At 36.1% G+C, this 25,790-nt stretch overlaps 1 protein-coding gene across 4 annotated transcripts in view; it reads right to left on the bottom strand.

Annotated features, from left to right (window-relative positions):
- Positions 1-25,790, bottom strand: part of me1 (malic enzyme 1, NADP(+)-dependent, cytosolic) — a 132,533-nt gene that overhangs the window by 90,195 nt on the left and 16,548 nt on the right. The gene's annotated exons all lie outside the window — the stretch shown is intronic.

Consider the following 25,790-nt stretch of genomic DNA (forward strand, 5'->3'; position numbering starts at 1 on the left):
AAACCGAAGGTTGTCCATTTGAATCTCAGTTCCAGCAGGAGTGAAGGTAAGGTGAGTGAATGAATAGTGCTCTATAACTGTGTTTCTCAACCACATTCCTGAAAGACCACCAGCTCTGCACCTTTTCCATGTCTCAACCAAACACACCTGAATACGATTGTCAGCTCATTAGTAGAGACCGAAAGACCTGTAATAGGCGTGACAGACAAAGGAGACATCCAAAACATGCAGTGTTGGTGGTCCTCCAGGAACATGGTTGAAAAACACTGCTCTATTACACCATCAAACCCTCTATCTGTACCCTAACTACTCTTTGGGGATAGCAGAAATTGCCCGACTACTGCTCCAAGTGTTTGTGTGCATTTGGATGGGTAAAATGCAGAACACAAATCCTGAATTACTAACAAATGCTTATGTTCATCAGTATATAAAGAAAACATTACAATAAACATTATTAATAGATATATATTTACGTTAATTATAAAATTCAAAAATTAATAAACAAATGTATTGCAATTCAAAACCTTTCTTCTGTCAAAGCTCTTTTATGACAGCTATACAAGAATCCTCACAAATTTATCATGTCAGCACACAGCAAGCAACACCACTTTTTGGTTTCTAAAACAATCCTGTGGTAAAAATAAAGACAAATTACCCAGATGCTATTGGATGTTATTTGTAGTTTCCCTCGCGTCTGTTATTTTCTAAAGCTAACTATCTAGTGCACCATTGATAGTCTGTATTTAAGAGTCTTGAAAATTAAATGCTGTCGTGCCAGGTCTGAGTTGCGACCTTTGTGATTAAAAACGGACATTCTATTTTCTCAAAAACTGGGTGGCTTATCCAAGACTGTAGACATACATCACATTTCCTTTTTGTTGGTTTGTAGGGTTGTTAAAAATTTAACTGCATATTAGAGACTGGAGCTCTGCCGAAAAAACATCCAAAAGTGCTTTAACTTAAACACCTCATTTCATTGACGCATACACACATGCAAATGCCTAAAAGCGTTTGCTGTAAATTTTCAATCAACATATTCCTGTAAATAATGATTGGAAAAGACTCTAGATGATTTGAAACCAACAGCAACAGACATTCTCAATGAGATCAGCTCTACCTAATCAAATATAATTACTCTACAGTTCCACGAGCACTGAATGGATCCTTGTGTCAAATGTGTAATGGAGACATTGGTGGATCTGGGCCCAAACGGCAAATTAATGTCTCTGACAATGGAGCTGCAGGCAGAACTCTGGAGGGCACGTCTACAGGTCCCAGAACTGGCATTCTGATTGTGGCCATGGATGGCTGGACTGAGGAAAGTGGTCTGTTTGATGGCACGCATGGATGGCAAGATTAGGGCAATGAGTCCCAGAGCTCCTAGCGTGGCTGCACGGCGTGGGAACTGGTGAGTGACTTGGCGCTGCTTAAGAGCAACTCTGCATTGCCAAGATGCCAAGTGGAGTGAGAGACTTGCAAATCTTGCTCTATATATAGAAAGCACAACAATAGCATTGCCATGTAGGGGACACTGATTTGCCAAAATCAATCTGCAAATCAACTTTTTACCCCATGACATTACTGCAGCAGGCAGATTTAAATGATTAAAATGAATTGGAAACTGAAGGCATATGAGAACCATGTATTAAAATAAGGTCAGCAGTCTATACAAACAGATTGGTAAGCTTAATCTGTTGTTTGTTTTTACTGTTGCAAGTCATGAAGTCAATAAATATAGCAAAATTTAATATTCTTTATTTTGAGATCCAATATCTCTTAAGCTCTGATTTCAGCCATGATTTTGTCATCTGAAACAAATCTGGGAAATCCTAAAAGATTCCTGAAATCCTAGGCTAAAATTGGTGATCTTTGATCGTTAGTTTAACATGTTCACAGACATGTTAATTTTTCCTCCGATTAAATTCTGGCAGTGTCAGAAAATTTGAGACACTTTCAAGCAGTGTGACAACAGCTGCAATGAGTGTCAATCCAAGAACTAATAGGAGCAAATTTGACAACGCAATCCACGCCACAATTTAAATGACTGCAGGGAATGTCAAAACTGATACCTGGTGTGTGCAAAATTGCTGCTACAGATTGTTTACCTTTGCTGTGAGGAATAATTTCAGAACGCGGGATAGTGAAAGTGTCACGGGTAGATGACGTCAAACTCTGTTTTCTTTTGTGTTTGGCATCTTCATTGCTGTTCAGTCTGAAATTATGACTGCTGAGATCTTACAGTGTGACATGGGAGCCATGTTCGTGCAGTCTGACATGCTACAATTGTTCAGGATTATTAAAAAAAAATTGTTTTTTATTAATTAATAAAATAAATTGCACAGTATGAACCGGCCTGTAGTTTCAGTATGTTTGTAAATTGGTAATGTATTTGCTTTCTGAGAGACTATACTACTATGATATAAATAATAAACTATACTAAAATAGTATGCTAACTACACTACTGAGATATAAAAATCAACATTTTTTCTACAAGAGTTTTGGTGAACAAAAATCAACAATTCAACAAGAGTTTTGGTGGGGGTTTTTTCCTCTGGACAGCACTTCTAATTTTGTTTTCAAAGCTGCAGCATCAGTCAATCAAATCGAGTTAAAAATCAAAAGCGCTCATCAGCACAAAGTGCTGAGACATTGTTGGACAGTTCCATTTTTGTGCAATGGGGGGGGGGGAATTTAAATTTAATTGACAAACTTACAATAACTAAACGGCTGTTAATTGTCAACATTAAATTACATTCATATTCCGCCTAACATCCATTAAATTTTTTAAATGCGGGATTTTCAGCTTTAAAATGTTTTTGTGTGGGTGGGCCAGCCTTCAATATGAGTGGTCTAGTGCCACCCTGGCTCTTATGTAGCCTCGCCACTAATAAGATCCATAGGGTGACATTTTGCTTCATCTCAACTATAAGATGACCATTGACCCTTATAAAACCTGGAATTTATAAACACTTCTTTGAGCTAAGTTTCAGATAATGATGGACACACTTTGTTTTACAAAAGGTTTGTAATTAAAAAAATTGATTTTAAATCCTGAAATATCACATCATATTTTGTTTCGCTGAATAAAACATTCAGATTAATCAACATGATGATAAGTAAACAATGAATGAACAAAGAAGCGCTAAAAAAATCACTGGGCCTGCCATGTTTTGTTGGCTCAAGTTGTTACAGCATTTCTTTTTGTAGCAATATAGAGACAGGCAGGGCAAGGAATGTGTGAACGCTTCCACATGCGCAACAACCACATTAAAGACTGTGTGTTTGCTCCACAGTGTGTTATGCCCACACAAGCTCAAACAAGGAGAACGGCTGTGCATGCCAACCTGTAATCTCAAGATCAATGCCACCATCCCTCTACTTTGGCCATGACCAGCACCACCCCAAACACACAGCACTGAGTGCTTTGTGGCAAACATAAAAGTCTTGCTTTTGACCTGATAAAAGACAGTCTACCGTGTATATACGTTCTTCAAGAGGTCAAACAACTCAATCTGAATCCTAAAATTCCCAAATACTTTTAAATGGAAAATGTTGCAGCTGTACCACAGAGGGCCAAAAAAGCACCAAGGCAGAAGAAAGCAAAGATCCTCAATGGAAAGCACCTCCTGTTCCTCAGTGGAACGTTACAGTGCATGGGAGGAAAGTTACTTGATTTTCTAATAAAGAATACATGAGAGTCGATGAAGCACATCAATGTCAATGACACTATAATGAGTCTCTTTGGATAAAGCTTTGCATTCGGTGCTCTCATTTTTAAGACAAGTTTGATTGAAGCCATCTGCAAAACCTCCTCTTCCATATAAATCCTTGTAATTAAAAATATGTCTTTTCTTATCACATATTCAGGGCTGACTTGATGCTTTTGGAATGAAACCAACGAACTCCTTAAGTGTGTTTCTTCAACTTTGGATATTTTTTTATCCCCCAGAGGTTTATTTTTATTTTATTTACTTACTTCTTACTTACTAATCATTTTATTCAAAATCAGAATCAGGATCAGAAATCAGAATCAGAAAGAGCTTTATTGCAAGGTATGTTCACACATACAAGGAATTTGTTTTCGTGACAGAGCTTCTACAGTGCAACAGAATGACAGAGACAGGACAAAAAACAGATGATAACTATATTTTAAAAATAGTAAGTAGGCAATGTTAAAAGTAAGTCGGGAATGCAAATATACAAATTGACAAGTGTATGTAAAGGTATGTTACTATATGCAATGCTATATGTGCAGCTGTTATGTGCAAACTGGCATGTAAAGTATGTTGTTAAATAAGTGTAAAGTGTATATCAAATAGTGATGTTTGTTACACAATTACTATGAAGTGTTCATGGGATGGACTGCCTGTTGACCAGAAGGTAAAAACATTATATTAAACCTATTTGAATACAGAATACTGTATTTTCATTCATTCATTTTCTTGTCGACTTAGTCCCTTTATTAATCCAGGGTCGCCACGGCGGAATGAACTGCCAACTTATCCAGCAAGTTTTTACGCAGCAGATGCCCTTCCAGCTGCAACCCATCTCTGGGAAACATCCACACACACTCATACACTACCTACAATTTAGCCTACCCAATTTACCTGTACCGCATGTCTTTGGACTGTGGAGGAAACCGGAGCACCCGGAGAAAACCCACGCGAACGCAGTGAGAACATGCAAACTCCACACAGAAACGCCAACTGAGCCGAGTCTCGAACCAGCGACCCAGCGACCTTCTTGATGTGAGGTGACAGCACTATACCTACTGCGTCACTGCTTCACCTAATTCTGTATTTTAAAGACTATAAATCTTACTATATGAAAAATCAAACATAAAAATCAATGACACTTTCTATTCTAAAATAGTCTATAATAACTGCAATAAGAATAGAATCACATCATTGAGTCAGAATAATTTATGTCAGTTTTCTTAAATGAAGATTTCACTAATTTTTAAGCATTTTACATAGTGCTTGAAAAAAAAAGATGTGTGGAATAAATTAAAGAAAAACAATTGTAAAAAAAAATCACATAACTTGAAAGTAGAAAATGTTTATGTATATAAAGTTATTAAAATGTGAAAATTCAATTTAATTTTATATATTAAGAATAAAAATGCTAGTTCTGTAAATAGCATTTAAAAAATAAGCCATTTTGTCTTAAAGCTTAAATAAATTACCTTTAGTTGAAAATAACTACTGTTATTGTTAGTGGACAACTTAAGTGAATGATAAATGAGAGTGTAAAAAGGGTCAAAAGTGTGTGTACTTGAGGAAACACCCTTATATGCATATTTACACACAAAGATTAAATCAGCACTCGCATATCAGACATAACTTCTAATCTTTCTGCAAATGTAAACCATGGGGTGACGCAGGGATCACTTTTTGGCCCATTTCAAATTCTCAAAATAAAAGGGAAATAGGAAATCTTTCATCTCAGTTGAATATGCGCACTGGCCCTCTTTCTCAGACAGAGATCAGAGGCTGAGTTTTTCTTCTGATTGTGCTTCTCACATTCTCACATTTCTCTTATGTCCAAGTATGACCTCCATCCAAGCGAAAACACTGCAAAGTTTCCTGTTAAGAGAATGTTTTGACCTGACACCACAGCCATTCTAGAGTGATCAGACTCAGAGGCAAGAGTCCCAAGCTCCCTCATGTCAATGAAGTGCACCAATCACAAAATCCACCTCTAGAACAAACAAGAGTTCAGAGAGTGTGAGCTGTATAGGAGATCTTGTGGAAGACAAATGATGTTTTTCCCAGCTCTCCAAGGATATGTTCACACTAATGTTTCAGTTTTCTTAAAAAAAGAAGTAGATAGCACATTGCACGATAACACATAGTACATTGTTTGTATGAACAAACCTAAACATTAAAAAGGCTTTTATGAAATATATTTATTTACTGAACATTTGTGCTGAGAGAAAAACACTTATTACACGTATTTCCATAGGATGGTATTTTTATTTTGGTCCATGCGAATGTCTTGCATTCATATTTTGCAAAGGAGGTTGCAGGCAAAGCAGAGTCAAAAGGCAAATTAAAGTCAGAGTTGCCATTAAATGGGCTATACTTTTAACTATTGCATTGGTTCAAGGGTTAAAGGATTGACATATTGCATCAATTACATATTGTGTTGAAGTATTTTACACTATCAAGTGTATATAATACCAATGATTAAAACTGCTAGAATTATGAAAAGGAGTATGCTTGTTTTGTGAGGCACAACGGCACTAGAGGTGGGTCTGAGGCTGTTCTCATTTCTGATTGGCAAGACTCTCAAGAATTATTGCTAAATAACTGTAAAAGTACAGATCTAAATATCCTGAATGTTCATTTTAGGTTTTAATATATATATTTAATTTTAAATTAATTTTAAAAGTCTGTTATAATTTTCCATAACAGATATAACCTAATTACTTATAAAAATGGTTCTTTAATAAAACAAAAGATTGCAAACAGTGATTTAAAACACACAATTATATAAATTGGTGGTGGCAAATTTTGACTTTTGATATTATTTGGTGATTTTAATATTACTTATTTTGATATGATTTGGTGATTGCCCCTTGGGCCTGTTAGGATGTACCGTGGTGCAGATGTACAAAACTAGTGACAAGGGATAAATATAGTCCAAGGTATTTATTTATGTGCAAAAAATTGTGGATTCCCAGCAAAATGAAACTTTGTTTTCTACAAAATTATATATAAAAATTACAGAGGCAATGTGTGTTCTGGTCATTGAGAAACCTGATCATTGAGAAAATGGCCACTTTTCCTGCATCCAGGTTTGATTGTTTGGAGGCAACCCAGAATGCAAGTAGGACAGTATCTGGTGTGATTCATTTTAAATGTTAAATCAAGTAGTGAAATGTTAAGCTAACTCAAACTACATACAGAATGAAAATAAACAAACAGTCAAAGTTATTTTGCAGTAATAAATGAAGCATTTCTTATCACACAAAACAGTCAAATATCCACACAAACAGTACATTTGATGTTTCTGAGCCAGCATTTTGATTGTGTGTTTATAGCAGAAATGGTTTGTGTGAGTTAGGTTACAAACTTGCCTAAATAAAAGTCATAGTCACAGCCTGTGACAGGGCCAATCAAACATGTTGAATGTTTATTAAAACTGTTTAAAAACTAGTTTTGGGCAGTTTTTGACTGGCCATTGCTCTAGATTTACTGGGTTTCCTTGTCAACTCTGCTTTATGTGCAATAAGAATTTGTTTAAATAAAACAACAAAACAAGATTCAGGACAAAACCAAGAAACACAGGTGCTTAATCCACATACATCCAAATGCAGAGAACGACGCACAAACACTGACTGAAACAGAGGGGTGTAAATACACTGGGCAAACAATGGGCTGAACTTAGTGGCAGGGCGTGAAGACAATTAATCACTAGGGAGACAAACTAGGGTAGTCATGGGGATAAAACAAGTGTGTGGCACAGGGGAACACAGGGAGGTGAACAGAAACATGTTAAAGTCCAAAAACTATTTCAGCCTAACTGAGTTCGAAGCACAGATACATTTTTTTAAAAGGCTCAAGATTGTGTCAGAATTCCCATTTATTCAAATAAACACTCACAAAATGATCAGCATTTCATTTAATAAATCTAAATCGGCCAAGTGTGTCTGCATTCTGTAATTCATCTGCTAAACCCAAATAAAATGGGAAAGGGTAGCGCAAAAGTCTAAGAATCCATTTAGTGAAATGGACTGTCTAAAGTAATTTCAAAGGATTAAAACAGTAATAAATAAGCAAAACATGGTGAAAGAAACAAAAACAGAAGCAGCCACAGGGTCCAGAAGCAGTCACAGAGTGAAATTCAGACTAGACCTTTCCAGCTGACCAAACAGGGAATGTATGGACACATGCTATTCTCATAAGCAGCTTCATTGGTTAAATCATTGTGTTACTTAATTCAGTTCACAATCACAAGCAGCCATTAGAGCTGCTAAAAGTGGCAAGAGATGTGGGGAATGTTGTATTGAGCTAAAGTATAAATTAGGGTGAAGGGTGAAAGCAGTAAAGTGTGGTCAAAATGTTTACTGTGCTGATTACTTCAAGAATTAAGTCACAAGTAAGATAGTTCACCCAAAAGTTTATGCCTTGACTTATCTTTCAATAGTAAAGGTCAAAAAGGCCAAAAGCATAAATGGATGCCAATGACTTTCATTGCATAGGTGAATATACTATATACTATATACTATACAAAATATCTGCTTTAGAAAAATTGTATGGGTTTGGAACAGTATGACTGTAAATGCTAACACAGTTGTATGTGATTGAACTACCCCTTTAATGCTTCTGATCCATGATGACATTGCATGAAATTCTTGGGAACCAATTTCATCAGCTCTGGTCTGTATAGAAAATGGCAAGTAACCAGAATGGCAAGAAAACAGAAATCAAGAAGCAAAAAGTATCAAATTCAGATATACAAACATGTGTGAACTTTCATAAAGTTGCAATAAGCAAAATCCACATGTGAGCAATTAATTTGTTAGATGACTCTAAATTTGCACATAACAGCGCACAATAATAATGATAAAGTACCAAAATTAAAGTTCTTCAGCAGCTGCGGCAACGAATGACTCACATGCACAAACAAAGGCGAAGGCTGCATCAACAAAAATCAATGATATACATGTTCAAAACATCAGCAAAATTAAGCAGAAGTGCAGAAATCCCCCGCCATCAATAATACACTGTCTGGCAACACACCAGCACTTCCTTTTATGAATTGTGGACTTTTTAGTGGTAAGCAAACTATGGTACCAGAAGCATGGCTCAGATTCAGACTTCCCTGCTTGATAATTTCCACAGAGATCGGTCTGTTTACAGACAACATTCTGCTGAAGGCTCAATGATAAAACCATCAATATGTGTACAAACACATACACACTCAATACAATCTTATACACTCCTATATGACAATACTAAATGAGGAAAGGATTTTTGATTTTAAGTTGGATTATAGTGGGAGAAATGGAAAAGTAATGGAAAAACTGATCTTCAAATTCAGGTCATTCTTTTGCTAAGAGGTTAAGTAAAAACTCTGAACTGGTTTCCCTGAAATGAGGGAAACTCTGGGTTCAAGTCTTACATCAAGTCGATTTCTAAAAGGGAGGTAAAATTCTCAGAGTGGGTTACCATGACAACTTATAATGAACCATGATAACATGATGAACCTAACCTGGTCAGAAGCATATTTTCCAACCCAGGCTTATTTTGAAAACGTACCCCCACTTTTTTTCTGGAGAGAGCAAAATACTTCCCAGGAGCTAAGTTTTTTTTTTTTTTGTTGTTGCAGTTTTTGTTTTCACGAATCCACCAGAGGCAGCTGTGTACACTTTTTGAGATTTCATTCACGTCTGCTGTTCTCGTGTAAATCCATCAAAGGCCACTGTTAACTAGCTCACTAATTGACTAACTGACCAATCTCCCCACCCTCCCACTTCCCTAAACCCAACCAATAGTAATTTGAAAAGCACAGATTGACCCGCCCACCCCCTTCCCTAAACCCAACCAAAGTGTTTTGAAAAGCAATCCAGAAAAAGAAAAACCCTGTTTTTATCACGTTTTCAGTTTTTACCTCATTCTTTCAGTGTTGTTTACGTTTTTATTTAATTTTTTTGGCTTCTATTTTTGTCTTACCTGCTTTCTGGAATCATTTTGCACTGGACTTGAACCCCGTCGCCACGGTCAACTCCACTCTGCATCTCAAGTCCACCGACATACGTGTCGAGCTACCAGACAAACTGGTAACAGCGGGAATCCAGTCCACATATAGTTCAGCTGTCAGCTGATTAGTGAGATAAGGAATGGCATCATATCGCCCCGCAGTGTTCATTTGAAAGACGAAATTCGCAATCTCCGGAAACGTATAAAGGGCTACATTTTCAGTATGAGCCTATGTTGATATTTTCTTTTGGTCTCTTACCCCTTTTACAGCACAAGTAAAATGAAACAAAATACATGTATGCATGTCACAGAAATGTTTTCTTTCTTAATTTCAAGTACAAACATTTTTAAAAAAATTTTTTGCTGAAGTACAAAATTTAACTCAAAGTTGTTTGAAGCTCATTACTGAAATGGGCCCTGGTCACAAAAAGACAAAATAAAACTTTGCGAATGACATTACAATGGAAATGAATAGATAATTTTTAGGCAACACTCTTTAAAGTATATATTTAAAAACATAAATAATTTTTAATAAATTTCTATGACACTAAATATTTTATACACTTCAATTCACTAAAGTAAACATTTGCCAAGTAAATATGTATTCATTGTTTGAATTTAAAGGTGCAGTAGGTGATTGTCTTTAGAAATAGTTTTTGTTGTGCTGGTTGAAAGTCTCTTCACATTCCAATAGTAATGATTAACGTACATGAATATATTTAAATGTTTTTTATATTCTGGATAAAGCATAAAACTAAAAAATGTTCATCCAATTAAATATTGTCGGACAGACAAATAACTCAATTACGACCGGTATCTCAAAACTGTCTGTTTAACAAATTTAAATAACAATTTTTGTGCAGCCTCTGTAAGCAGACAGATACGTCACTCGAGCATGCATGTGAAGCATACGGATCTACCACTGACAGAGAAAAATATGTCATCCTGCAAACTCTGCATCAACCTTAACTTCTTTCTGAAAGACCAGTGTGGCCTTGTATGCATGAACAGAAAGTTTTTTTCTGAAAGGGCTTCTGACAAAAATCCAGAATCAGAACTTTTCTAAACCCTGAATCAATATCCGAATTACTTTTGCACGCTGGATGGAAATGACGTTATGCAGTTTAAAACAACGACCTGAAGGGTGACACCATGGCTGAAGTATTTCTTAGACAGGAATGTTTTAAACTATTTTAGTCACACAAAGCTGATGTAGACTGTGTTCTTGTTTATGAATGGGTTTATATGCACGGTAGTGTTGTTCAGCCACTGAAAACATCCGGCAAACGATTGGCTATTTTCAAGTGCGTGCAGTACCTTTTACAGCATCGATAATATAGTCAGTTAAATAGACCTGAGCATTTAGTTGTTCAAGTGAAAAGGAGCTGAAAACAAGTGATATACGAGGATCAGCGAGCACAGTTGAAAATGAAAAGTCACTTGTTGTCTTGGTAAACGTAAGTGTAATGTAAAAAGACGGCAGGATATTTTTGTTTTTAGCACTGCTTTATTCTGATCTAATTTTTATTTAGTTTAATAACAAAACATAAGTAAATGTGCTCTTCCAGCTTTACTGAGGTGAAGTTTGTTCTTTTGTTCATTTTTGAATAGTTACAGCCTGTGACACAGTTTTAGGGAACCATAATTCCTGCACCCGTTGACCTGTCAACAACTACACTTGATAAAATTAGTGTCTCCCTAGAGTTTTCTAACTGGCAAATGACATGATCTGTGTTACATCTAATCAGCGTGAGTTCACGTGTACATGACTTAAGGAGGCGTGGCTTTCGACGGTAGGGGAGGGTCGTAAAATGTCCAAGCTATTATGCTAATGCTAGCATTCTGGCAGATCATCTACTGCACCCTTAAGTGAGCAAATGCTTCATTCTCGATGGCTGATTTTCTGTGATTAATGTTATTGACTTTTATGTTTGGCAACGAATCGTTTGACCATATATGATGAAATGAATAGTTTTTTATTTCTTAAACATCCATATCGGAAGATATCAGAATGTCATGATTCATTAGGCTCAAACTGTGAAAGGGCACTTTATTTTCACGCATGAGTTGACCACCAATTGACCTGAACCACTGAACATCTTTGAGATGTGCTTGAGTAGATCTGACTGGAGTATGGCCATATGATATATCTCCATGCATGTATAAAAAGCCATACATTACATCAGTTACAAGAAATGTTCTAAAAAGTCTTTTTTAAAACTGCCAATTGAAGCCATACATATGAAATGGTGGAAGAAACATATTCACTTCAATAAAGATCTAATCACATATATACAATCACTCTAAATTCATCTAAAAATGTTTTACCCAGCAATTAGAAATTAAATTTAAAAAGATTAACAGAAGAAATTGAGTCCAAGGAATTCAATAAAATATGCTTTTGTGAAACATTTCTAAATAATTCATTGAACAGCGAAATTTGTTTAATAAAAGGGTTCTTTTTACGGTCAGATATGAAAACAGTGAAAGGCAGACAGCCAACATTAGACCCATTATCCTAATTTTTAAGAGTTATTATTATCAGTAACTATTTGTGAAGTGTTTATAATATTTGAAGAAGACAACAAAAAAAAAGAAGAGAAGAAATGAGGACATGGATATCTTTTGCTCTTTGTTCTTTGATCTGCTCAGAATCAAAGTGGCCTGAGCTACTGGTATGTCTCTAAAACAAACTATAATCTATAAAGAAACGAAAACACACCAAGTTTCCTACCACATAAATATCTCTCTTTCAACTGCTGAGTAAATTTCAAGGACACAATGTTTTATCCTTAGCCAGAAAAAGAAAAAATCTGAATATGTAATTTCTCTCAATTAAATACAGATAGAGTATATTGACTTCATCCAAGTACTCAATACATATGTTTTGCTATTTTCAGTGGACAAACCAAGAAATTAACAAACTGACACTGCCTGGCTTCTGTTTTATTTACAAATTAATCATGTTTGTCAAACTATAGACATTTCTGTGGTGTAAGCTGGTCTTTTTAGCAAGGTCAATTAATTGAGTCTGAAAAGATGCTGTCAATTCATATATTTATCTATTTATTTTTATCTGAAATGTCAGAAATACTCAAGAACGTATTTTCATAGAAAAACAAATCTTAAATAATAATAATAATTTTTGTGTCAGTCTGAATGAGGGTAATGTAATTTAAAGTACACATCTGTATAACGCATAATGTTTAAAGGTTTGTTAGTATTCATTCATTTATTCATTTTCTTTCAGCTTAGTCCCTTTATTCATCAGGGGTCGTCACAGCAGAATGAACCGCCAACTACCCAGCATATGTTTATGCAGCGAATGCTGCTTTTCTCTTAAAGCTCGTAAACATTTGGTGTTTGCGACATTTTAACCATTGACTGACTATTGTGTTGTTATATACATGTATGTTATATACATGTATGTATGCTTCAACCAAATATCTTCAGCCTTTAAACTCTGTTTATCACAGCACACTATGGTTTGTTACAGGCTGTTGTAGACTAAACTCACCATCGTGAACTGTATGCAAAAGCTGAGTGGCCTTCTCTGAATGTAAGAAGGTACACCCACTGGATGCCTCTAGTCTACAAGGTTTTTCTGATTTTGGTGTATTTAATGTCTTTCTTAATGGGTCAAAAAGCCAGTGTGCCCTACATTTAAGTAAAACTTATCATTTGACTGTTCCCAGGGTTTGAACTGAAGTGGGAGGCGAGCCTTTAGTCATGCCACCCCCTCATCCATAAGTCTGAACTAAAATTGTCTGAGCTCATCCCGATTAAATCATTTCGCTTGATCTTTAATAATAAACAACAACAGTCTATTTCTCAATGAATATGTTTTCAACAAATTGTAATGTGGTATAGATGCATAACTAAACTGTATTTTTTTATATTATCTTTACTTTTTACTTGTTATTATTATTATTATTATTATTATTATTATTATTATTATTATTATTATTTATTTTTCATAAGTCATGTGTTGCGGACCTCTTGGCCAGGTAATCCTTGTAAATGAGATCTTGATCTCAATAGGTTTTTATCTGGGTAAATAAAGAAACATATATATGCACTTCCAGCTGCAACCCAGTAGTGAGAAACACCCATACACACTCATTCCCACACATATATCATGGCCAATTAGCTTATTCAGTTCACCTATAGCGCATGTCTTTGGACTGTGGAGGAAACCGGAGCACCCGGAGGAAACCCACAGGAGAACATGCAAACTCCACATAGAATTGCCAACTAACACAGCCAGGACTCGAACTTGCAATCTACTTGCAACACTGCCAATCACTGAGCCACCATGTCACCTGGTATGTATTCAATCTAATTCACTATTCAAATCCACAAAAGCAATCAGCAGCCAATTTAGTAAAATTAACAATCCAAAGCCATCTGTTTCCAGTGAGGTGAGCAGGGATTTTACTATTGGACACAAAGCTTAAAAGAAACTTCCTATTTGTGTTTCTAATTAATTGTTGAAAAGTTACAATTTGACATTTGACCTCGCAAAGAGATGATTGTTAAATGAGGTTGCCATAGCTGTGAGACACAAACAGATCCAGAATCAGTGAAATTCCCCTTCCTTTGCACTCAGATTTTTTTTTTTCAAAATGTTCACTAAAGGTAACAATTAGAGTTGTAAAAGGGGGTCGATTTCTATACATTCTTGTAGGGTTGTAAATAGCTCTTCCAGTTTAGCATGGTTGGTGCACTTTAATTGTCCTATTCTAAATGGTGTAGGAGCAAGACAGTGAAAAACACAGCGCTAAATATTTGGTCACGACCTTCATGGTACAATGGTACAAAAGCGTTGTCAAATCTGACCTTAAAGTGTAAGCTCTGCTGAATAAAAATAAAATCTTTATTCTTGTGTTAAAGTAAAAGTGACATTTACAAGGATGTTATTTAAAAATAAAGACAGCTCTTATTGTTTAGCTTTAACAATGTGCCTGCTATTATTTTGATGGGCTTTATTTTATTTTTTTCTTAAAGCAGTTAAGCAACAGGCATGAACCATTATTTGCTTCTTACAGAATTAGTTAAGTGCAAGGAAGACATTATTTTTAAGAAAGATATTAATCTGACAAAAGTCTGTTGTGCTGAGTAAGTCATTAAAAATGTCATTAATTGCATTTTTCAGTGTTATAATTTTCTCCAAGATCCACTTACAGTATAATGTTAGCAAGACTTTTTACATTAAATATCACAATTTAGTAACAAACAATTACAATTATACAATTGTAACAAGTATTTTCCATCATATTTAATCCAACATTCCCTTATGGGTGTTGCAAGATGTGGGATTAAATGCCCATTGTTATGATAGGGCAACAGTTTTACATAATAAAATAAAATAAAAATTGACAATGCAATAATCCAGTGGTGTCCACAAATTTTCCTGTCCAGTGTCCTGCAAAGTTTAGTTCCAACCCCAATCAGTCACACCTGGGCTAGCTAATCAGGTTCTTATGCCGCGGTCACATTAGAGTTTCGGCATGTGAAATTCTGTCGTACAGTGCTGTTATAGGGGGCAGGATTAAACCAGATGATTAGACATTTACAAAAGTGAGCGATTGGTCCTTGCTTTAAATTTCTGAACAGAGAGGTCATGTTTTGATGTTCGATTGGTCTAAAGCAATCACAAACTAAAGTCAATGGGGAGAAAAGTTTTGTGTGACTGCAGCTTTACTAGGCTTCCTATAAACATCCTTGCAGGTGTGTTGAGGCAAGTTGCAACTAAAATCTGTAGGACACCAGCCCTCCAGGATGGAGTTTAGACACCCCTGCTGTCATCAATATAGGTAAATTTAATAATAAAAAAGACAAAAAGCCATAATGATAATAAACAATGCTAAAGTGACACATGGTAAAAACAGCTGCTCATGGTTGTTTAAACATCAATGCAAGATCGAATATACTGTAGTCAGTAGAGCTCCATCTTTCATTTTCTGTCATTTCATTTGAAATAAAATGCATTAAAATAAAACAAATGAACAGTGTTAAATTGACAGATGCATTGTTTGCTTGTGATAATATAAATTATTATATGGTTCTCTTGTATAATTTGTTGGAGTCGCACCAACTAGCAGTTAATTATTCCCAAATAACAAGCGCAACATTTAAGAACATGCTCATCCAGCAAATTGCCCTGTTTGTAACTGTATGTAAGTCCAAGTTTGATCGGATTTTGGGTCTTGCATTAAACGCCTTTGTTTCTTGAACAGATTGAATAGATAGATATTTCAATCCACATACGGTTGATTGTCAAAAACAATCATATAACTTTAAGGATAAATAACTTTGGAAAACATAAATTGTTAAACCAACACATGGGACAAAGAGAGGTTTACTTACACTGTTAAAGAGTTGGGTTCTCATGCAAATCGTAGACAAAGTGCTAAAAAACGATATTCCCTTTTGACAGTCTTTTTGTCAAAAGTTTATTTTTTCAAATCCAGAGCTGATGTCATTAAGGGTGGAACTCAAGCACACATCCATCAATGTGCTTCACCCAGAATAAGGCAGTCACTGCAGCACTCCACAGGACTTGCTGGAGAATGGCTCCAAAGAACTGTGTTTTTGATTGTAAATGGAATGTTACCTAGTTAATTTAACATTATTCATCTGTAAGGTCAAAATACTTCAGCTGATCCCCTTATGTGAGTTTTTTTTAATGAGACCATTATTTAAAACACACAGCTTTTATATTTCCATGGTAACACATCTCGTTTATTGTGTGACGCAGCAGCCCCATGCAGTACAGTGGAGAGATAAATGCTGCTGGACTTACATGCTGGGAAAGCTTATTTGAATTAAGCAGCTGATCACAGTCTGATTACACTGGTGTTATTGTACACGATAAGATTACAAATTTTTCATAAGCGCCAAAAGCCTCATGGGCAGTCCACTGACATACAGCACCATTGCAGTTCAGGAGACATTTTGTTTTTTTCAGTGGACAAACCAAGAAATTAACACTGTCTGGCATTTCTTTTTACAACAATTGAAGTATTGCTTGTAAAACTGTAGACATTTCTGCGGTGTAAGTTGGTCTTTTCACCAAGGTCAAAACTTTGTTGGGAGACTGAAATTTGGCATCATAAAATGTCTAATGTTAAACATTGCCATAGACGATGCATCGTTGTTGTAAATGGCGGCAAATTAATTATTTATGAATAATTAATAAATAACAAATTAATTATTTGTAGCCTACTGGTTCAACTACCTAACCTGCATGGGCTTTTATTTATTTCTGATTTGGTTATGGGAAAACAAAGAAGTTACACACAAGTTAAATGAATAGGCAGAGTGATCTGTGTCGTTATAATGGCATCGACAAACTTGGTTGGTAAAAAGGTGCACAACCAACAGGAACCTACCAACAGTATCTGAGATTTTCACTAAAATGATTAAGTACAAGCGTGAAAGCAAAAGATTGAAGCAGTGTACTGACGTTGTGACACGTTACCTGACAGATTTAAAAGACCGAAGAGTCGTTAGAAATGACAAATTAATTAAATTTCACGTTTAACAACTATTGTGAGACGCGATCCAGTGGTACATCCTTAATAAACTGTCTCTGGGGTGTGTGTGTGTGTGTTTGGTCATGTGATGTGTGTTTTCAGTGGTAAAGTGTGGACGAAGATCTTTTTAGAAATGCTAGGTGAAACGCCAGTGTAGACGTGGATCATTCTGAAATGCTATTTTAAAACTAAGACATATTAGTGTAAACGTGGCCTAAGTTGGTATTTTTCGCATGCAGGTTGCTACTGCGACTGGGGCGGGGTGGAGGATCACGATGCCAGCTTAACATTGTGATGTCTATCGGCGATGGACGATGGCATCGTTTATCTACCCAACCCCATGGTCGACACATATTTTATCAATCTATTTTTATCTGAAATAACAGAAATAGTCAAGAATGTACTTTTTATGAAAAACAAAGCTTTTTACTTCTGCAGAGGCAGACACACACACGTACAATGTAATTAATTAGGATTTCTGTGAAATCTTGTTGCCCCAATTTGAGCCCTGTCTCACGAATATTTCCCAATCCCATCTTCCGTCCCTCTCCCAACTTTGCTTTGTGTCTAAATGGCCCCATCACAATAATGTAAAAAAAAATATTTTTTGGTCTTTTTTTTTTTGGAAAAGTTTTTCCATGTTTTATTTACCGCATTAACACAGGTTAGTAGATTGTTAAGCCCATAAATCTGCCCTCCAGGCACTTGGCTTTTCTGGAAAGAATTACAATGCTGTATCTCATTCATATAGTTTTTATTTTTTATTTATTTTTAATCAAAAGACTTTTTTAGAGAAAAATTGGATGCAGAATCTAAAGGTACTCAAGTGTAATGTGATATTGAGCAAAATAAAGATTCGAGGATTTGTGTTTGCAGATCACTGAAGAGCTACACATGATACCACATGAACATCAGCTACCAGGGTGCTTTGCGCAAATCAACTCCCACTACAGATGACAACAATCCAAGGTCACATTTTATTTTGATGGTCCATTTGTTGAATTTAAGTTACATTCCATTTACATGTCAACTAATTTTGTTAGGTTGGGGTCAGGGTTAGTTTAAGTTGACATGTACTTGCAAAGTTTCTTATAGTTAGATAAATGTATGTTGAAGTATCAGCAGATATTTAGCAAACCCTCTACTAATACTCAAATGGACCATCAAAATAAAGCTACCCAATCTGGACACTTTTCCATGATTACCTAGACTATATACAGGACACACACACACACGCACGCACGCACACACACACACACACACACACACACACACACACACACACACACACACACACACACACACTAGCCAGAACTTGAACCAGCAACCTTTTTGCTGTGAGGCGACAGTGGTAACCTTTGAGCCACCATGCCACACTGAATTTATTTAATTATTTTATTTATGGAAACGTAAGCTGCATATCTTATATATAAAGTGTACATGAGGCCAAATAATCAGCAGGTTTTTTTTTTTTTTTGATAACCTCTGTAAATTTATTTTTTCTACTTTTTTTGTACTTCCTTATGTGTTATATCTTTATTTTCATAAACAGTGTATTCAGGTATTGTATTTTTACATGCTGTTTTTCAATTACTGTAAATTTGGACACATATTGTTTTTTTCGGCCTACTTTGTCTGATGTAGCTGCCAGTTCATTTATAAATGAATGAATTGACTCTCATTTACTTAGTCAATTGGTTCCAGGCAGTTCACTCAGTGTTGCTCTAAAACCCACAACAGTGGCTTTTACTATTTGTTTTCATTGGCACAAAGAAAGATATTGCAGTGCTGTACCTTAAAGATCCTCAAAATTAACTATATCATTAAATATATCACAATCTCATTCATTTAGCTGTAGATCCTCTTCACATTTTTTAATCACTCCTCAGCCGTTATCGATTAGAACTTCTGTATAAAATATAATATGAATTGACAAACCTTGTCAGAAGAGAGTATGCAATACACATTACAAAATAAGCTTGCTTAAATCCCAGCATCACATACTGTATGGTATGCTATGATGTTCAGTACAGGAATGTGTAGCTGTTTAATCCTCCTTTTGGTGTCAAATTTTTTACTTTGTTTTTTTGTTGTTTCTCTCTTGTGAATTAAAGAATACGGCTAAATAAATTATGCCAGACCTGAGGCCATATAGTGATGGGCAGCTCTAGTTTGACACATGCTCAAGAATACCAATTCAAGGTCAAGCTACTACATGCTGTCATATTACTATTGATTATTGAGCATTGACAAATCTGTTTACATAATATTAAGCCTTTAAAATAGGACAGAAATGATCCATGTGTAAAAAAACTATTTACGGTAGAGACATCTAACTTTTTAATGTCTAAAAAGTATTGAGCTTAATCTCATTTTGAGAGACTCATTGGATTTAAAATCACTGTGATTTTTGCACTTGGTTGCAGTTTTTGGCCATTTCATGGTGAGCTAGTAGATTGGTCACAGTTATTGCTCACAGAAAAAGGGAAGGACTTTTTGGGCTCTTAAGTCTACCTCCTTTCTGTCTTTTTGTTTTCTTAAGGATGTGCAGTTTTTCACATGGATGGCCTCCCTGTGGGTGGGCATGTGAATGACTTAACTTGTATGTAAGAAGGATGTGAATGAATGGTGTCGAATTAAGCTCTCAGCACAATGTAGCCCCTGAGGAGCAATGCTGATACTGTGTCGCAATGAGCCTTGAGCACTAATGCATCAACAGTCAAGAGCCTTGTGTAATCAGGCTTATAGAAGAACAGTGCATTATATTTTAGTTTGTTTGTCTTGTAAAGGTATAACTTCGAGTTCAAGTTCATTGGATGTTTTCTTTTTTGTTTGTAGAGAAGATGCAACTTTATTGATATGTTTAGGCTTTCAATATGGAGCATTACAGGATCATTTGAAATGTGCTTCAGCCTACATTTTTAAGAAACACAAAAAACTGACTTAAACTTTAGCTTGACTGCAGTTTATAGGTTACATAAATACTCTGGGACAGTATGACACCATAGGTTTGTTCCCTTTCACGTCAATGATATTTATAGGGACTTATTATGGAAAAATAAATAATTATTTTTGTGCAGTTCTTAGCACTACACCAAATAAATGCCATAAAACAACCTGACTGGTAATTGAATGTATTTACTTCACCTATCTATCTCCATATGGACAACCTTTCTGGCGCGGTCTGTTTGCTCGGTAGCTCACTTTGTACAGTGTTGTATTTTTGGCTTTGAATCTGGTAAAGCACGCTTCTACAAAAGAGGTAAAATCACGGTAAATTGACATGGTTAAAATACACTAATTGTGAAATACACTGTTTGTGAAAACACTATTGGTTGGGTTTCAGTGGTTCACTGTGTCTGACAGGTGCTGCCTACTTGTAGATGGGTACATGCTGAAACAAATTGCACCTTAAAGGTCCCATGAAATAATAATAAAAAAATAGATGTTTCAGTCATGGACAGATGTTTTTAGGGACATCTATATGTTGGTGTGCTCCCAAACAGTGACAAAATTCATGCTTAAGAGATATAAAACTGATATAAACATGTAAAGTTTGTAGTTTGTCACTTCCGTCCAAATGGATCAATGTTCAATACTTCAGTATCACATCAAGCTTGACCAATCAAATGCTCTCTAATGTCTGACATGTCCCACCCTCCTCAAGACACTTCTCATTTGATGCGCTTAAGCTTAACCACTCTCCCTGGCAGAGCTGTGATTAAAATAAAATGCTATTGGCTAATTTTTAAAAAGGGGAGGAGCTACTCCAGGTCCCACCCTCTCTTTATTTTTCAGTTGAGATTACATCAAAGCACTTCACGGGACCTTTAAGTAATATATTTTAAATTTACCAAAAATATAGCAGATTTATCATCTTAAATGTGTAAAAAAGTGTTAATAGAGCAACATATGTAACGTTTTGTAAACGTGTAGCAATGAGACACGTTTTTCCAATGAGCTTGGGTTACAGAATTTTAATGATGGATTGCTCCACTGATAGTCATTTTAATGTCTAAGTAAGTCTCATTATATACCAATAAACTGCATCAGCTAAAACATCAGGGATCTTTTGAAAGCATTCACTTGGTTGTGTGCTTGATCATATTTCTTTTCCTTCGTTAATACAAAAATGCCAAAGGAAAAATATTTCAGAATTTTTAGAAAAAACATATGTCATTTATGATGCAGTTTAATGGTAGATTAGAATATCTTAAATAAGTTTATATTCATTATTAATAATTTTGATTATTTGCCTTGAGCTTAGTATGTACATACTGACAAACCTCTCTGATGATGGTTATGAAATTAAAAGGGCTCCAGTTATGCCTGTGAATTTGGGCTGTGTGGATTGTTTAAGTTGTGTTTGGGTAAATTAAATTATCTTTGACTGATTCTTAGATCAAGGCTATAGAAGCAAAGAATTAAATTATCTTGGACTGACTGACTAAGTTAATGGTATAGTTCACCGAAAATGTATTCACTCACCCTCAGTTTGCTATAAAAAAATATTTTGAAGAATGTTAGAATCCGGTAGCCATTGACATTCATAGGAGGAAACGTATATAGTATGGAAATTTATGGCTACTGGTTTCTAACATTTTTCAAAATGTGTTTTGTGTTCAACAGCAAAAAAAAAAAAAATAGATAAAAACTCAAACTGGTTTGGAACAAGTGGAGAGTGAGTAAATTATATATAATAAATGATATACTGTATAATAACTATCCCTTTAAAAGTTGTGAACTCACCATAGAGATTTTTAATATAAAAATACAGAAAATAGGCTACAACTGATTGAAGTGTACTAGGCAAGTTTTCTTAAGTGAGGCTGATGTATTAAAGGTGCCATACTTCATTGATTCAATACGTTAAATTGAACTCTGATATCTACATACACTTATAGGCCACTTTATAAGGTACACCTGACTAGTACTAGGTAGGACTCTCTCTCTTGCCTTCAAAACTGCTTTAATTCTTCATGGCATAGATTCAACAAGATACTGGAAATATTCCTCAGAGATTTTGGTCCATATTTACATGATAGCACATGTATCACACAGTTGCTGCAGATTTGTTGGCTGCACTTCCTTGATGGGAATCTTCCGTTACACCACATCCCAAAGGTGCTCTATTGGGTTGAGATCTGGTGACCGTGGAGGCCATTTATGTTCAGTGAAATCATTTTCATGTTCAAGAAACCAGAGAGGATTCGTGCTTTATTACATGGTTTGCTATCCTACTGGAAATAGCCATCAGAAGATGGGAACACTGTGGTCAAAAAGGAATGGGCATAGGCTGTGGCGTTGACAGGATGCTCAGTTGGTTCCAATGGGCCCAAAGTGTGCCAAGAAAATACCCCCCACAACATTACACCACCACCACCAGCCTGAACTGTGGATACAAGGCAGGATGATCCATGCTTCATGTTGTTGACACCAAATTCTGAGCCTACCATCCGAATGTTGCAGCAGAAATTAAGACTCATCAGAGCAGGCAACGTTTTCCTAATCTTCTGTAGTCCAATTTTGGTGAGCCTGTGTGAATTGTAGCCTCAGTTTCCTGTTCTTAGCCGACAGGAGTGGCACCCAGTGTGGTCTTCTGCAGCTATAGCCTATCTGTCTCAAGGTTGGATGTGTTGTGTGTTCAGAGATGCTCCTCTGCATACCTCGGTTGTAACCAGTGGTTATTTGAGTTACTGTTGCCTTTCTATCAGCGTGAACCAGTCTGGCCATTCTCCTCTGACCTCTGGCATCAACAAGGCATTTGTGCCCACAGAACTGCAGCTCACTGGATATTTTCTTTGTTTCGGACCATTCTCTGTACACCCTAGAGATGGTTGTGCAAGAAAATACCAGTAGATCAGCAGTTTCTGAAATACTCAGACAAGCACGTCTGGCACCAACAACCATGCCACGTTACTTAAATCACCTTTCTTCCCCATCTTCTTGACCATGTCTACATGTGTAAATGCTGGATAGAAATTTGCGTTACCAAGCAGTTAGACAGGTGTACCTATTAAAGTGACTGGTGAGAGTAGGCATGTGGCTTAGATAATAGCTTAGATAATATAAAAAAAATCTCCAGAAAAAGTTTTATGTGCTTGTTTTTATTACACCATAAAATACCCCTAGAATCAGATGGTCCTTATTGAACATATTTGGAACACCGTGAATTTAATCAGCTCTGCTCTGACATGTAGATTTCACGACCTGTCTCTGTCTTTCTCTCTTTCTTATTTTCATTAAGTTTTAGTGATTTTGTAACTCTTCTTTGACTAGTTCTTTAATTCTTTTAATAGATATTCTCCTATAGAGTGTGAGTTTCTGAATAGTTGGCTTGACAACCACAAAGTCTCAAATTACCAAGTCCTGCAATTCATGTTTTTTAAAGGGATTTTCTTCGGTGTTACATGGAACACTTTGTTTCATCTAGCCTTCTCATCTATAGGTCATTCTCTCTGTGTTGTGTTTAAACTTTCTTCTTTTGTGGTTTCTCATTTAGTTTTTTGTCTAGTTGTTCTGATTTTCCCCAGTGCTCTAATGAAAAGAGACAGCTGGACAGGCTTGTAATTGTTTCAAAGAAAGATGATGACAGACCATTTTTGTAATGATAAAAGAAAGGGGTGCACATATAAAGGAAATGAAGAATAAAAAAACAGCGTCCGGATTGTGCTTGATAACAGGTCATGAGTCTGATCACGTACGGAGTATCTGAAAGGATTGACTTCAATTACCTGGCCTTGAATTGCTCTTGGCTGTGAGGGCTTGAAATTTTATTTAGCATCCATTAAAACTAATTACATCTTGATAATTTAATAAAAGATAAGATGTCTGCTAATTTAAATAAAATAACCTTAGCCAGGGGGTAAAGTTTGACTCGTGAAGTTTGAGTCTGGCCTGTGGCATGTCCTGATCTTATTTCCACTTCCTAACTTCTCTTTCAACATCTATTGGAAATAAAGTTTTAATGGCTTTTTGTCCTACATGTGTAAGCTAGTATAATGCTAAATATTGAAAGAATTAACCATTGGTGGCATTTACATTTTAAAAACACAATAAAGATATTAAAAATGTCATTAAAACAACAAATAAAAATGTAAACATATACTTACAAAATGTCAAATTTCTGATTATCTGACAAGCTAATATCCAGAATTTATTTTAGGTAGACAAAGCAGTTGTAACCGTAGGATGCTGGACAATGAAGTTGGGGATCCACGTGCAGTTTATTAAACTGAGAATTGTCAGGCAGGCAACAGTCAAACAGGTACAAACAGTATCATAGGGGTAATCCAGAAGCGTAGTCAAAGTCACAGGCAAACGGTCAGTGCAGGCAGCAGAGAATCAATGATGAAAAAAAAACAAGCAAGGATTAAAACACAGGAAGACTAGACAGGATTAAGGCTGATTTATACTTCTGCATTTATAGCCCTTCGCCGTGGCCAAAAAATGCAACGCGTAGCGCAAGCTCTTTGATTGGTCGGCTTGGTAGCGCTGATGAATATGGGCGGAGGTGAGAGCCGCGTGAGCCTGATGCAGCGGGTGTTTACAAGTGTGGTGTCTCGTGAAGGAGCTCTGGATGGAGACTGTTGTTTTGTGTTTGCCTTTTCATTAAAGTTGTTGCACCTCCGCCGGTTCCCGCCTCAAAATGAGCAAATTTGAGCCACTTGTACATTTAAGGAAGCGTTCAGAAAAAACAAAACACCAGCAAAGAAACTCGACACAGAGAAACATAAACACCTACTGCCAGCTAGCGTTTCGGAAGTGTATTGCAGAGCAACAGAAACAGTGTGCATAACAGAAGTATAAATGCACGACTACGCGCAAGGATTGTGCGTAGATCACGCCAATCACTTGACGCAGAAGTATAAACCAGGCTTTACACTTCATGGTGTTACAGATTAACAAGACTCAGTCTAGAAGTGTGTGTGTGTGTGTGTGTGTGTGTGTGTGTGTGTGTGTGTGTGTGTGTGTGTGTGTGTGTGTGTGTGTGTGTGAATGCGAAAGTGTATGGGTGTTTCCCAGTACTGGGTTGTGGCTAGAAGGGCTTCTGCTGCATAAAACATTCTGAAACAGTTACATAGATACATAAGGGATTACCCTGAAGGAAAATGAATGAATGAACAAATAAATGCAGTGTATGTGGCTCTTTAGTCACCCACTTATCTTTTCATATAACGCAGAATTTTAAGATTGTTTAGTGGAGACACATTTTTTTCAATTCTATTCAATTCATGTTTATTTATATAGTGCTTTACAATGAGGATTGTGTCAAAGCAGCTTAACAAAGAAGGTTTATGAGGACAAATGAAGAGTTCAGATGCAAAAACCTCTAAATGCCATCTGAAACTTTCTTTTAAAATAAGCATTTTTATCAGGTTCCTATGTGTAGATTAAGTCCAGGGGTGTCCAAACTCAGTCCTGGAGGGCCGGTGTCCTGCAAAGTTTAGTTCCAACCACAATCAGACACACTCCAGGTGTCTGCTATTTAAGCACTTACTAGGCTTTCTAGAAACATCCCTGCAGGTGTGTTAAGGCAAGATGG

Source organism: Danio rerio, chromosome 16 (assembly GCF_052040795.2).
Source record: "Danio rerio strain M-AB ecotype USA chromosome 16, GRCz13ab, whole genome shotgun sequence".
NCBI classification, from domain to species: domain Eukaryota; kingdom Metazoa; phylum Chordata; class Actinopteri; order Cypriniformes; family Danionidae; genus Danio; species Danio rerio.